Raw genomic sequence first — 13,357 nt, 5'->3', positions numbered from 1 at the left:
CCAGTTACTGCTCTCACTTCATCACCTGGTGAAGCTGGAATCGCAGGAATCAATGATTTGCAAGAGACTCCTATTCTGCTAGATACCGCCACACCATCAGAGGTTGTTGCAGTCGGGGGAAGCAACATCGCTGCATCTGCTGATGCTGTTTCTGTTTCACCAAATCCACAGATTATTGCTGTTATTCCACAAAGCAATGTTCCCACGGTGGGAGAGCACACAGATGTTACAACTAGTGCAGGTCCGTGTGCCAATATTGATGACAGTATTGACATGCAGGACTACACAAGCTTGTGTGATTCGGAAATTAAAACTGACTCTGACGAATCTGACCTGGAGGAAGCAAACAGCCAGGTGGAAGCAATGGAGAAGCTTACCAGTCTAGGTCCTACTTCCCCTGAACAAATAAGACTTTTTTTGCAAAATACGTACAGGAAACGCAGTATAAACCTAACAGAATACTTTCCAGATTTACTGTCCTTCCTTGAGTGTGCTCAGGCTATTATACACAGGCCTGACTCATTCAACTTTCGTCAGACACATTGTCACCGTTTAAGAAAATTGATCACCAAGGCGAAAAAGACTCTAAGTTAACTCATGGTGAGTTTCAAGATTGGAACAGTAAATGTCAATGGTGGTGGAAGTTCACTCTGCCAGATCCAGACCAAGCAGCTGATAGACGCTAACGGTCTCGACATAGCTTTGTTGCAGGAGACCCATGCCGTCAGATCTGTTCAGGCCCAGTGGCGACTCATTATGGATAAGGAGTGTTTCTTTCGTAACAGCTCCTCGTCTAAGGCAGGAAATCATGTTTGTCTTAGGGAAACATTTCCAACCATCCTCGCTTCAATTTGCGAATATCATTGATGGCCATCTTGCCTCTGTGACCTTCTATCTCAATCAGGTCAAGTTTACAATCCTTAATGTGTACGCTCCAAGCAAAAATGGTGAGCGGATCTCCTTCTTTGCTGAACTGAGAAACTTCCTCCAAACACTGGATCTGCAGACTTGTCTAATTATTGGTGGCGACTTTAACTGTACTGTTGATGCCTCATGCGACCGAAATGGGCCGGAACCTCAACCATGTACCGCAAAAAATTTGCGAATATCATTGCAAAATATAATCTCCATGATGTCTGGTGCTTGCAACACACTTCTAAACAATCCTATACCTGGTGTCGTTGTTCCAACAACCACATCTCACTTGCGAGGCTTGATCGCATTTATAGAAATTCTCACCTGTTACATGGAGTTTGCAAATCTGACCATGCCTTCCAGTTTCTCCGATCGCTCCCCAGCTCGAGCATTCGTTCAACTCTCTAAACCGTGTCCAGGGAGTTCTCACTGGAAATTCAACAATACTTTAATGGAAGACTTCAATTTTATTCAGGCTTTTGAATCTTTCTGGACAGATCTCTTGGAACGGAAGTGAAGCTGTTCTGTTAACCCACTGGTGTGGTGGGATTTAGTAAAAACCCAAATCATAGGTTTCTGCCAACAATACCAGAGCTTCTCAAAAAGGGCTGATTATGAAGCGAGGAAATTATTGCAATCGGAGATTTTACATCTTCAGAGGGTCACAGGACAAAATATTAATGTGCAAAGAGCCTTAACCGAAAAACAGTCATTATTGAAAGAAATAACTGAGAGGAATGCACGTGGTGCCTTCGTTCGGATGAGGGTGCAGCACCTTAACGAGACAGACATACCAACTAAGTATTTTTTTCTTTAGAGAAACGCCTTCCGAACAAACGGCTCTCTCAATTGCGTTTGGCAGACTCATCCATCACCTTCAACCAATCAGTTCTCAAACTTTTCACAAAGGAATATTTCTCTAAAATATACTCGATGGAGCAAATAAATCCTGTCAGTGTCACCACTATCTCCGTAGGCCTGCCAGTGTTGTGTGAGGGTGGACGTTCCCACCTGGAGGGGCCCATTACCTTGGACGAACTTGGCGCCGCTCTGCACAGCCTTGCTGTTGGGAAAGCGCCTGGATTGGATGGACTTACAACTGAATTTTATAAGAAATTCTGGCATCTACTGGGTCCCGACCTCCTCAACACCTTGAACGCAAGCTGCCAGCTTGGAGAGCTCCCTCAGAGTTGCCGACGGGCTATTCTCACCCTCATTCCAAAGAAAGGAGACTTGCTCTATATTCAAAACTGGCGCCCAATCTCTTTGCTATGCACAGACTATAAGTTATTCTCTAAAGCCCTGGCATCATGACTTACTCCTCATCTCTCCTCATTGTTGAAAGAAGACCAATGCTATTGTGTACCCAAATGCTCCATCTATGACAACATCTCCCTCGTAAGAGACATGATTGAACTGTGCAAAGAAAACCCCACAGATTTGGGACTTCTTCTCCTTGAACAGGAGAAGGCCTTTGACTGCATAGATCATCGGTACCTCTTCAAAGTGCTTGAACGGTTTGGACTTGGTCCGACCTTCATTTCTTACATTAAGATGCTGTACAACAATATTTCTAGTGTGCTTAAGATAAACAATGAACTTGTTACACCCTTGCTGTCAACAGGGGAATTCGACAAGGTTGCCCCATCTCTGGCTTGCTCTTTGCTCTCTCCATCGAACCCTTACTGGTCTATTTGCATGCTGGACTAACCGGGGTTGGGTTTTCTCATCTTGAACGGCCCTTTAAGGTGCTGGCATATGCCAATGATGTGTGTGTCTTTGTGCGGAACCTCAATGACATTAACGTTGTCCGTTATTGTCTATCCGTGTTTGAAAATCTCGCGAGATTGGAGATCTCGCGAGATCTTGGAGACGGCGGCAGGGATTTTCGAAGCTCCACACGGTCTCCACGTTTTTCGAAGTTAAGTCTGTTCACAATTGTATTTTGTCGAAACTGTATTTATCTTTCGGTGTGTGAAGTTATTGTGTGCAACTTTGGTTGTTTCTCGGTGTTTATCTTTCATAAATTGATCGTCTGTTTGCCGTGTCGCGAGCAAGGCCTTGTACAGTGTGCACTGTACAACCTTGAGGCTTTGTTTTTCTCTCAGTGGTCCGTCGTTTGTGATCCAATAACTTTCGTTCTCTGTATTCCCAATCTTTTCACCCATAGCCTACTTCCTTGTGTAAATCTCAACTCAAAAAAAAAAAAAAAAAAAAAAAAAAAAAACATTTCTTTCTCTGTTCTCATTCGTTTATTCATTCTTATTCGTTCGTTCGTTCTTCGACCACGTGTTTCTCCCCCATTTCCCCAGATAGTTTTCACTCATTAACCTTCAATGTTTACACTTTCCCCTCGAGTTATGTATTCCGTCATATTTTATAACACCTTTTTCTTCTTCTTCTTTAAAAGGCTGCTTTCGACTTGCTCACCAAATCAATTCATCCCAAAAAAAAAATCCATCTCCTATAGTACCTTTTTTCTACATTCCCTAAACTCTCCTGCACTCCATCCTCCATCCAGCGTCCTTAAACGTATTTTTAACTCGAAGGTCACAAGAAACTCATTTTGCAATAAATGTTCGTTTCCCATAAATCGTACACTTTCAAAAATCCAATCTCACCCCTCCCCTCCAAATCTTCCCCATAACCCCTCCCCTCCAAATCTTCCCCATCACCCCTCCCCTCCAAATCTTCCCCATCACCCATCCCTTTCAAATCTCCCCCCTTGCCCCCTCCCTCCTAAACTACCCCCTCACCCCTCCCCCCCAAGACGCCCCCTCGCCCCTCCCCTCCTAGACTCCTGCCTCACCCCTCCCCTCCAAATCTCCCCCATATCCCATCCCTTTCAAATCCCTCCCCTTGTCCCTTCCCTCCCAAACTCCCCCCTCACCCCTCCCCTTCAAATCTCCCCACCCTCATTGCTTCTCAATTTCCCCCCTCTCACTCCCCCTCCTCAAAGCGTCCTCCCCGCTTCTCCCCCCTTCAAACTCTCACCTCCATCTCCCCCAACCTTCTGCCTCGCTCTTCCCCCTCCTCAAATAACACCTCATTGTGGCTCACACAATCACCATCAAACCTTTTGTCCGCCCCATCCTTCCCTTTCTCCGAGCTATTCTGAAATCTCTGACACACCTTCAACAGCTCTCCCTACCTCTTCCACCTCTTCCACATCTTACCCTACCCCTCCTCCCCCCTGTTCTGTATCTGATGCTCCCCCTTCCTCTTCATTAACGGTATGGACCTCAAACATCCGGGGCCTTCGTTCAAACTTAACTGATCTCTCCATACAGGTTGCTTCTGTCAAACCAGACGTGATCTGCTTAACAGAAACTTTCCTCCTTTATGATGTCTCTGATTCCATAGTATCTCTCCCGGGCTACTCCCTCCTCCGGTATGATAGACCTGAGCCTCGTCCTGGAGGCGGGGTTGCTATCTTTATCAAAAACTCTCTTCCTCACTCGCCCTGCACTGCACTCTCTCCACCTCACCCCCAGGAATACCTCTGGCTACGGCTTCCCCTTCGCTCCCACCTCTTGTTCATATGTGTGTTGTACCGTCCACCAAACAGTGATGACTCCATCTACATCTCGCTGTCTGATGATATGGACCAACTTCTATCTACTCATCCCAACTCTCTCTTCCTCATATGTGGTGATTTCAACTGTCATCATGCCAGTTGGCTGGGTGTGGGTACCTCTCTCACCAGCCATGGCTCCTCAGCAAAGGACTTCTGCGACTCACTGGGACTGACACAATCTGTCAATTTCCCGACCCGGATCTCAGTCAACGGAACATCTTCTCTTCTGGACTTGGTTATGACTAACTTCCCTGAAAATGTCTGCTGCTCTTCTTCTGCTCCGATCGGATCATCTGATCATGTCCTTGTTAAAGTGGACATCTCTCTGACCATCCTCAGGGAGCCTGCTCAGCGTCGACGAGTCTAGCATTTCACTCAGGCCAACTGGCACGGTCTTCAAGCAGCCATCAATCATCTGGACTGGTCTCCCATCTCTACCACCTCTGACATCAACTCATCCTGGGAATTCTTCCAAAGTAAATTGCTCTCTCTCATGCACAGATTTATCCCATCTCGTCTTCAGTTGTCATACCCTTCCTCCCGTCCATGGTACACGGAATCTTGTGGTGAGGCTGTTGCCCAGAAACAACTTGCCTTCGTCTCCTGGAAAGCAAATCCAACGGAAGGAAATCTCATTTCCTTTCACAAAGCCCGAAACAAGTGTGTGTCCACCCTCAGGAGAGCCAGGAAACAATATCTCTCCGTTCTCAAGACCGAACTCTCTTATCTGTCTCCCTCTTCCAAATCCTGGTGGCGTCTGGTCAAATCCGTTTCTGGTGTTTGTTCCCCCTCCATCCCCTCCCTTACCTCAAACGGCTACACAGCTGACTCCGCACGTGAAAAAGCTGAATGCCTCAACTCTGTGTTTGCCTCTAAATCTTGTGTCCCAAACCCATCCCTCTCTGTACCCACCATACCCAGTCGTACCCTGCTGCTCCTGGACTCCGTGTCCTTTCCTCCTGACAAGGTGGAAAAGTTTCTGTCAACCCTCGACTCTGATTCTGCAACTGGACCCGACGGCATCAGCCCACGGGTCCTAAAATCCTGCTCTGCTGCTCTATCTCACCCTCTCTCTGTTCTCTTCACCCTCTCTTTTGCTCAAGGTCAACTGCCATCTGCTTGGAAATCAGCCAACATCACTGCTTTGCACAAAAAAGGTGCAAAAACAGATCCTAGCAACTACAGACCAATCAGCCTTCTCCCAATTATCAGCAAAGTCATGGAATCCATCATTGCTTCGGATATGAAATCTTTCCTCTTCTCCAATGGCTTGATCTCTGATCATCAATTTGGTTTCAGACCAGGTCACTCTACTCTGGACATGCTGCTTCTGCTGTCTCAACAATGGATGGAGGTCCTCAATGCCAAACAGGAAATTAGAGCTGTCTCCCTCGACATATCACGTGCCTTCGACACGGTCTGGCACCCCGCTCTGCTCACCAAACTCTCCTCCTTTGGTATCCATGGAAATCTCCACGCATGGCTGGCGGACTTCCTCTCTAGTCGTCGTCAACGTGTGGCCCTGAATGGGTTTCTCTCATCTCCTCTTCCTGTTCAGGCTGGAGTTCCCCAAGGCAGTGTTCTGGGCCCCGTGCTTTTTCTGGTCTTCATCAATGATCTCTCTGACTCTCTCGAAAATCCTCTCTATCTCTTTGCTGATGACTCCACTCTCTGCCGCTCCATTCCTCTTCCCTCAGATCGGCAGTCTGCTGCCTCCTCACTCTCTGAAGACCTGGACAAAATCACAGACTGGTCAAACAAGTGGAACATGTCTTTCAATCCTGACAAATCTCACACTCTTACTATGTCTCTCCGAAAAGATCGACTGGACAACCCTCCCATCTACTTTCTCAACAATCCTCTCCAAGAAGTTCTGTCGCTCAAGATTTTGGGTCTCACTATCTGCCATGATCTTTCTTGGGAAAACCACATTTCCAAGCTGGCCTCCAAAGCCAGTCGCCGACTGGGCATCCTCCGTCGTGCGAAGTCCTTCCTCGGCACACCTGAGCTCCTCACCACATACAAGGCTTTCATCCGCAGCTCAATGGAATACTGTTCTCCCCTATGGGCCGGTGCTCCTGCCTCACACCTAGCTCGGCTTCACGCTGTTGAAACCAAAGCTTTCAGAATTATTGGAATCTCCCGCGATGAAGCTATCTCTGAGGGCCTTTCACTCACTCACCGCAGGCAGGTAGGTGGTCTTTCTGTCTTCTACCGACTCCTCTCCGGCCTTGCACCCCCAGCTCTCTCTGTGCTCTGTCCCCCAAATATTCCTACAGGTCGCACAAGATCTGCCAGCAACCCTCTGATGGTTAAACTGCCGAAATCTCGGCTCTCCGCTCACCTTCACTCTTTCATTCCTCTTTTCTCCCGCCTCTGGAACAAACTACCTCACTCCCTTCAATCCCACTCCTCCCTCCAGGTCTTTAAAACAGCTGTTCACCACCATCTCTTATCTTCCCCCATCCAAAACCTTGATCTTTTCTACCCCCGCTAATTCACCCCAGATCCACCTTGTTTGAAATTCCAACTTCTTTCCTGGAAGTCCTGGCAGTGTCCATATGTTTTATACCTCTCCCACTGCCCCCTTCCCACGCCCCCCCCCCCAAAGCCCTCGCCCTCTCTCAGATCTCTCGATGTCTCCATGTCTCTCGGTCCCTGCTCTCAAATGTTGTGTTTGTGTCCTTCCCCCTCTCCCCATCTTGTCTACCGCTCCCTATGTTATATGTTTTATGTGTCGGTTTGTCTTTCTGTGTGATTAATGTTCGCTCTTTCACGAGCCTCGATCTTGTATACAAAAAAAAAAAAAAAGAAAAAAAAAAAGGCTGCTTCAGTCAAAGTGAATTGGGACAAAACGAGTGCCTTTTGGCTTGGTCCATCATGTCACTTGGCACCAAGACTTCCTGCTCCTCTTGCATGGGCCACTGATGGCGTGAAATACCTTGGAGTGTTCTTGGGTAATGACGCCACAGTAGCAAAGAATTGGGCGGGTCTGTCGGATTTTGTTGAAGGAAAACTGCAAAAATGGAGAAATCTGATAACACAACTGTCTTATCGTGGAAGGGTCTTGGTGATCAACAGTTTGGTGGTCTCTACCCTATGGCACAGGTTCTTTGTGCTGCCACCCTCTGGTAGCATTGCTTCAACAGCTCCAGAAGTGCTTTGTGTCTTTCTTCTGGGATGGAAAGCACTGGTTGCGACCCGAGGTCCTCAGTTTGCCACTGACCGATGGAGGCCAAGGTCTGGTTGACATAAAGAGCCGGTTAATGGCCTTTCGACTTTCGGTTGCTCTACGCATGCTGTACATACACCCCTCTCCACCTTGGGTTAACGTCGCTCGTCGCCTTTTGCAGCAGGCGGGGAGACTAGGCTATGACCATGCTATATTCTTTATGGATCTCTCGCATCTTGATATGTCTCCCCTCTCTAGGTTTTATCAGAGTGTACTAAATGCATGGCAAGCTCTAACGACAACAAGAGCCACGCATTCGTACACAAAGCAAATGTTCTTGATGGACCCTTTGTTTTACAATTCAATTTTCCACGATATGCTTGCTTATAGGTGTCTCATTCAATGCTTTGTTGCGAAGAACATAAAATCGGTCACCGATCTTTTAAGCCCAAATGGCAGTTGGATTGGAGCTGATGCACTGGCAAGCCTGGTTGGCGTGCGATCCTCCAGAGTTGTGGCACAAATGATACGCTGTGTGCTTCATATCTATGCACAGCTTGCACCTAATTGGGAGCACGTCCAAGCAGACAACGAACAAGGTGCTTCTCCTGCTACCTTTCCTGAACTTATTTGCAAGTTTTCTCTTGCCAACTCTCCTCCTTGTACCTCCTTTAGCATGGGATTCAATGGTTTTCCTAAACAAAAAGACCTCTATTTGGGTTGCGTAAGTTTTCTTTTACAAGGGCCAATGACACAGCGGAGGGTTTGATGGAGAGACCTCTTACCTTGTTTTCCCCCATATTTTCCTAATTGGAAACGATTCTATCATCCTCCTGTGCCGCCACGACATGGCGACCTCCAATGGAGACTTGCACACTGGATCCTCCCTTCTAACCACTTGCTGCACCGCTTCTCAAGTCTCCTGGCAGATGAATGTCCCTTTGTAAAAGGCCTGAAAACCTCTTTCATATTTATGTTGAATGTCAACGGTTGGCTCCTTTATTTATTTTTCTTAAGAATTGTTTTGGCAGGATTGGTTTGGTTTTCAACACTTGTGTTTTCATTTTTGGCTTAGACATCTCACACAAGAATTTGAATGATGTGTTAGGTAATTTCCTGCTTGCACAGGCAAAAATGGCAGTGCATAAATCAAGGAAAAGAAAAGTTGATGATCTTGGAGCTAATGAGGAAAATGCCTTGTTCTTGTTTAAAAATCTTGTGACGAGCCGTGTAAAGTTGGACTTTGCTTTTTTTCCATAACAGGAAGGCTGCCACAGTTTGAGGCCAAATGGTGTGTGAAAGAAGTCATTTGTAAAATCCTGGAGAAATGTTTATTGTTTTGTGAAATGTTTTGTGCATAATTTTACTGTATTAATTTTTTTTGTCTCTGTTTTCTCCTTGAAATGAGAATGTGACCCCTATTTGGGGGTTTTCTTTTCTATTTTTATAATAAAAAGATACAAAAGTCTCTCTCTCTCTCGCCCCCTGTCGGCTGTTACGTTTTGGGTGTGGCATCATGGCGGCTGTGTGCGCTGAGCTGTGAGTACTGTGTTGTGTTATTTGTCTTTCCCATCCTCCATTGCACTCCCTCTGTGTCCTTGTACGTGTTTGTGAAGTTTTCCCCGTGTTTCCTTTCTTTGTTGAGACGAGAGAGAGAGAAAGAGAGCGCGCATGGTGAGTTTGTGTGCGAGTCCTAAAGAACCTTGTGTTCTTCGGGCCTGTGCTCTGCTTGCCGTGGTCTTCATCATCATCGTCTATCGGCTCCCTTTTTCTATTTCTTTTCATTTTACCTTCACCTGCAGGCATTGCTTGTGATAGGTTCTATTTTTTTTTTTTTTTTTTTAAATATTTCCTTAGTTTTGGTTCATTTATCGCTATGGCAAATGGTTGTTTGCAGAATAGTATTTACGAGTCGCTGACTCGAAGGAATGGAGTCATTGTGAGTCCGCCCTACGGAGTTCGGGTCGAGGACATTGTGTTGGGCTTGGGAGAGCTCGTTGGGATCGAGAAAGTTTTAGCGGCTTCGAAGATAGCCCAACGAGTTGTGGTTTTTCTTTCAGAGGAGCGCTACGTAGCCCAGGCAGTCGAAACGGGTTTGTCGGTACCGCCGGACATTTTTGTTAATGTGAGTCCGATGGACACGTCGGCGGTGAAAGTGATTTTGTCAAATATTCCACCATGCGTGAAAAGCGGAGATATTGTCTCCGTTTTAAAACAGTTTGGGACCGTGATGTCACGAGTCTCTATGATTCCTCTTTGTTTGCGATCTGATTCTACGGTTCGTCACATAATGTCGTTCCGACGGCATTGCTACATCGTGCTAAAGAACGCCCAGTCGCTCAATGCGTCGGCAACGCTGGTTGCTGATAAGCGAAATTACACGATGTGCATCGCAACGGAGACGATGACGTGCTTCACCTGCGGGGAGCACGGACATTTTAAAGGTGCTTGTCCGACGTTCATGTCCGGTGGCACATAGACACGGACCGAGCCAAACGCTGCCTCGGGTGGCACATCGACACGGACCGAGCCAAACGCTGCCTCGAGTGGCACATCCAGGACGTTGGATCAGCCTTCACTTTTGAGGCTTGAAACTGAGGAACCCCCAGCGGAAGACGGGGTTTTCATCACTGTGACCTCCAATAAGAGGCAAAAACGTGGGGGAGTTGGTGAGGACGTGCAATCAAGCCGTCCGAAATTTCTTCGTTCAGCCGCAAAATGTAGGAGTTCATACCGGTACCTCAACCCATCCTTCCTTGTCAAGAATTCCACTGGTGGGTTCCGACTAGTCACAGTGTTTGCCGATGTCTGTCGTTATTGCAAACTCCAGTTTTCCTTGATGCCTGATATAGACTCCACTCTTTAACAAACTACGAGATGGAAGCACATTATCACTGTTGACCTGACAAATGCCTTTTTGGTCCATCCAAGACTGCCAATGGTCCATCTTCTATCACTATCCAAGGAAAGTCTGGCATCAAGGCAACATTGAAGCGACCCTTCATCATGTTTCCACATTATCTTCGTGCACCACCCCGGAAAAGATCTTCGGCATTTTTTTTTTTTTTTTTTTTTGGATACAAGTTCGAGGCTCGTGTAAGAGCTAACCTAACATTGATCACAAAAAGACAGACTGAAACAAAAAACATAAAACATGATAAAGGGAGCAGGAGAACAAGATGGAGAGCAGGGACATTGGGAGATCTGTGGGAGGGAGAAGGCTTGGGGCGAGGAGGCATGGGAATTGGGGGGGGGGGGGGGGGGGAGAGGTAAAAAAAAAAAAAAAACACGTGGACAGTGCTAGGACTTCCAGGAAGGAAGTCGGTATGTTAAAAAGTGGATCTGGAGTGAATTAACGGGGGTAGAAAAGATCAAAGTTTTGGATAGGGGAAGATAGATGGTGGTGGCCAGCTGTTTTAAAGACCTGGTGGGAGGAGTGGGATTGGAGAGAGTGAGGGCGTTTGTTCCAGAGGCGGGAGAAAAGAGGAATGAAAGAGTGAAGGTGAATAGAAAGTCTCGATTTTGGCAGTTTAACCATAATAGGGTGACAGGCAGCTCTTGTACGACCTGTAGGAATATTTGGGGGACAGAGCACAGAGAGAGCTGGGGGAGGAAGGCCGGAGAGGAGTCAGATGAAGACAGAATGACCACTGTGGAAGTGTAACTCAGTGTAACATATTGATTGGCCCTGGTAACTTATTAATTAACCTGGTAACAAAGCAGATACATTTTAAATGCAAACTCTGTTAAAAACGAGTTTGTAAATGAGTGTCAGAATGTGCTTGAACATGGTAATCTCTTGAAACACCTGGTCAAGGCCCCAGCACCCCCCTACTGTGTAAATGGAAATCACAGCAGGAGGGGAGCGAGCTGATGCCAGGACTCGGTACAATGCATGACCTCGGGGCATTAGCGGACAGAGGATTAAGTCCAGTTTGGCGATATAAACGAGCAGCAAACGTTGGGTAGGGAGGACTTGTCACGAGGAGCGCTGACCGACGGGAGTGTCGGAGAAACATCGGCTGAACGAGAGGGACCAGCGAAAAGAGTTAACCTGATCCATTATATTATGCGGTATCATTTTGGTAACTGGAATGAAGTGAATACAGTTAATAAACTAGACCTTTTGTAAACCTGTGTCCGGTCATTGGAGTCCGGAGTCCCCCACTACACATTCCCTGACAATCTGGAGGCACCGCTGACATCAATTGTACACACAAACAAGTCTTCTTTAAGGTGAGTGTGTCTTGTTTGGTCCAATATGATTTACGAACTTGGAAGTTATGGGTACATACATGGGGGAGCAGGTGGTCTGGGGCTTCTTAGTGCACCGATGCCGCGATATAGGTGGCGTGAGCCATCACGAATGGGATTTCGATAAACGACTGTAGCAATTTATTCGTGTTTTTTTTTCTAAATGATTTCTGTAAATACGTATTTTTGCGCTGGTCATTAAGGGTCTTACTGTGACCTGGAAGCAAACGGAGCAAGTGTGCACCTTGCGACCATTTGCTTCCAGGACGTGTAAGGCCGGTACACTCGTTTACCCACCCGTACACGTATGGGGTACTTTTTTTTTTTTTTTTCTGCACTTGTTCGAAGCACTTGACTTGCTCGGCGCTCGGCGAGCGACAGGGAACCGAGAAAATGTAAAGTGAATCGAATGAAAATGAAGGATTTTTCAAATTGTTGTGGACTTTGGCCTATGTCGAATAAAATGTAGTGATTGAATAAAATAGTTGACGGATATATAAATCCCAGTCGAATGTAAAGTGAATCGAATGAAAATGAAGGATTTTTCAAATTGTTGTGGACTTTGGCCTATGTTGAATAAAATGTAGTGATTGAATAAAATAGTTGACGGATATATAAATCCCAGTCGAATGTAAAGTGAATCGAATGAAAATGAAGGATTTTTCAAATTGTTGTGGACTTTGGCCTATGTTGAATAAAATGTAGTGATTGAATAAAATAGTTGACGGATATATAAATCCCAGTCGAATGTAAAGTGAATCGAATGAAAATTAAGGATTTTTCAAATTGTTGTGGACTTTGGCCTATGTTGAATAAAATGTAGTGATTGAATAAAATAGTTGACGGATATATAAATCCCAGTCGAATGTAAAGTGAATCGAATGAAAATGAAGGATTTTTCAAATTGTTGTGGACTTTGGCCTATGTTGAATAAAATGTAGTGATTGAATAAAATAGTTGACGGATATATAAATCCCAGTCGAATGTAAAGTGAATCGAATGAAAATGAAGGATTTTTCAAATTGTTGTGGACTTTGGCCTATGTTGAATAAAATGTAGTGATTGAATAAAATAGTTGACGGATATATAAATCCCAGTCGAATGTAAAGTGAATCGAATGAAAATTAAGGATTTTTCAAATTGTTGTGGACTTTGGCCTATGTTGAATAAAATGTAGTGATTGAATAAAATAGTTGACGGATATATAAATCCCATTCGAATGTAAAGTGAATCGAATGAAAATTAAGGATTTTTCAAATTGTTGTGGACTTTGGCCTATGTTGAATAAAATGTAGTGATTGAATAAAATAGTTGACGGATATATAAATCCCAGTCGAATGTAAAGTGAATCGAATGAAAATTAAGGATTTTTCAAATTGTTGTGGACTTTGGCCTATGTTGAATAAAATGTAGTGATTGAATAAAATAGTTGACGGATA

This window comes from Myxine glutinosa, chromosome 1 (assembly GCF_964187855.1).
Source record: "Myxine glutinosa chromosome 1, kmMyxGlut1.1, whole genome shotgun sequence".
NCBI lineage: Eukaryota > Metazoa > Chordata > Myxini > Myxiniformes > Myxinidae > Myxine > Myxine glutinosa.
Note: the sequence above shows the minus strand (reverse complement) of the source record.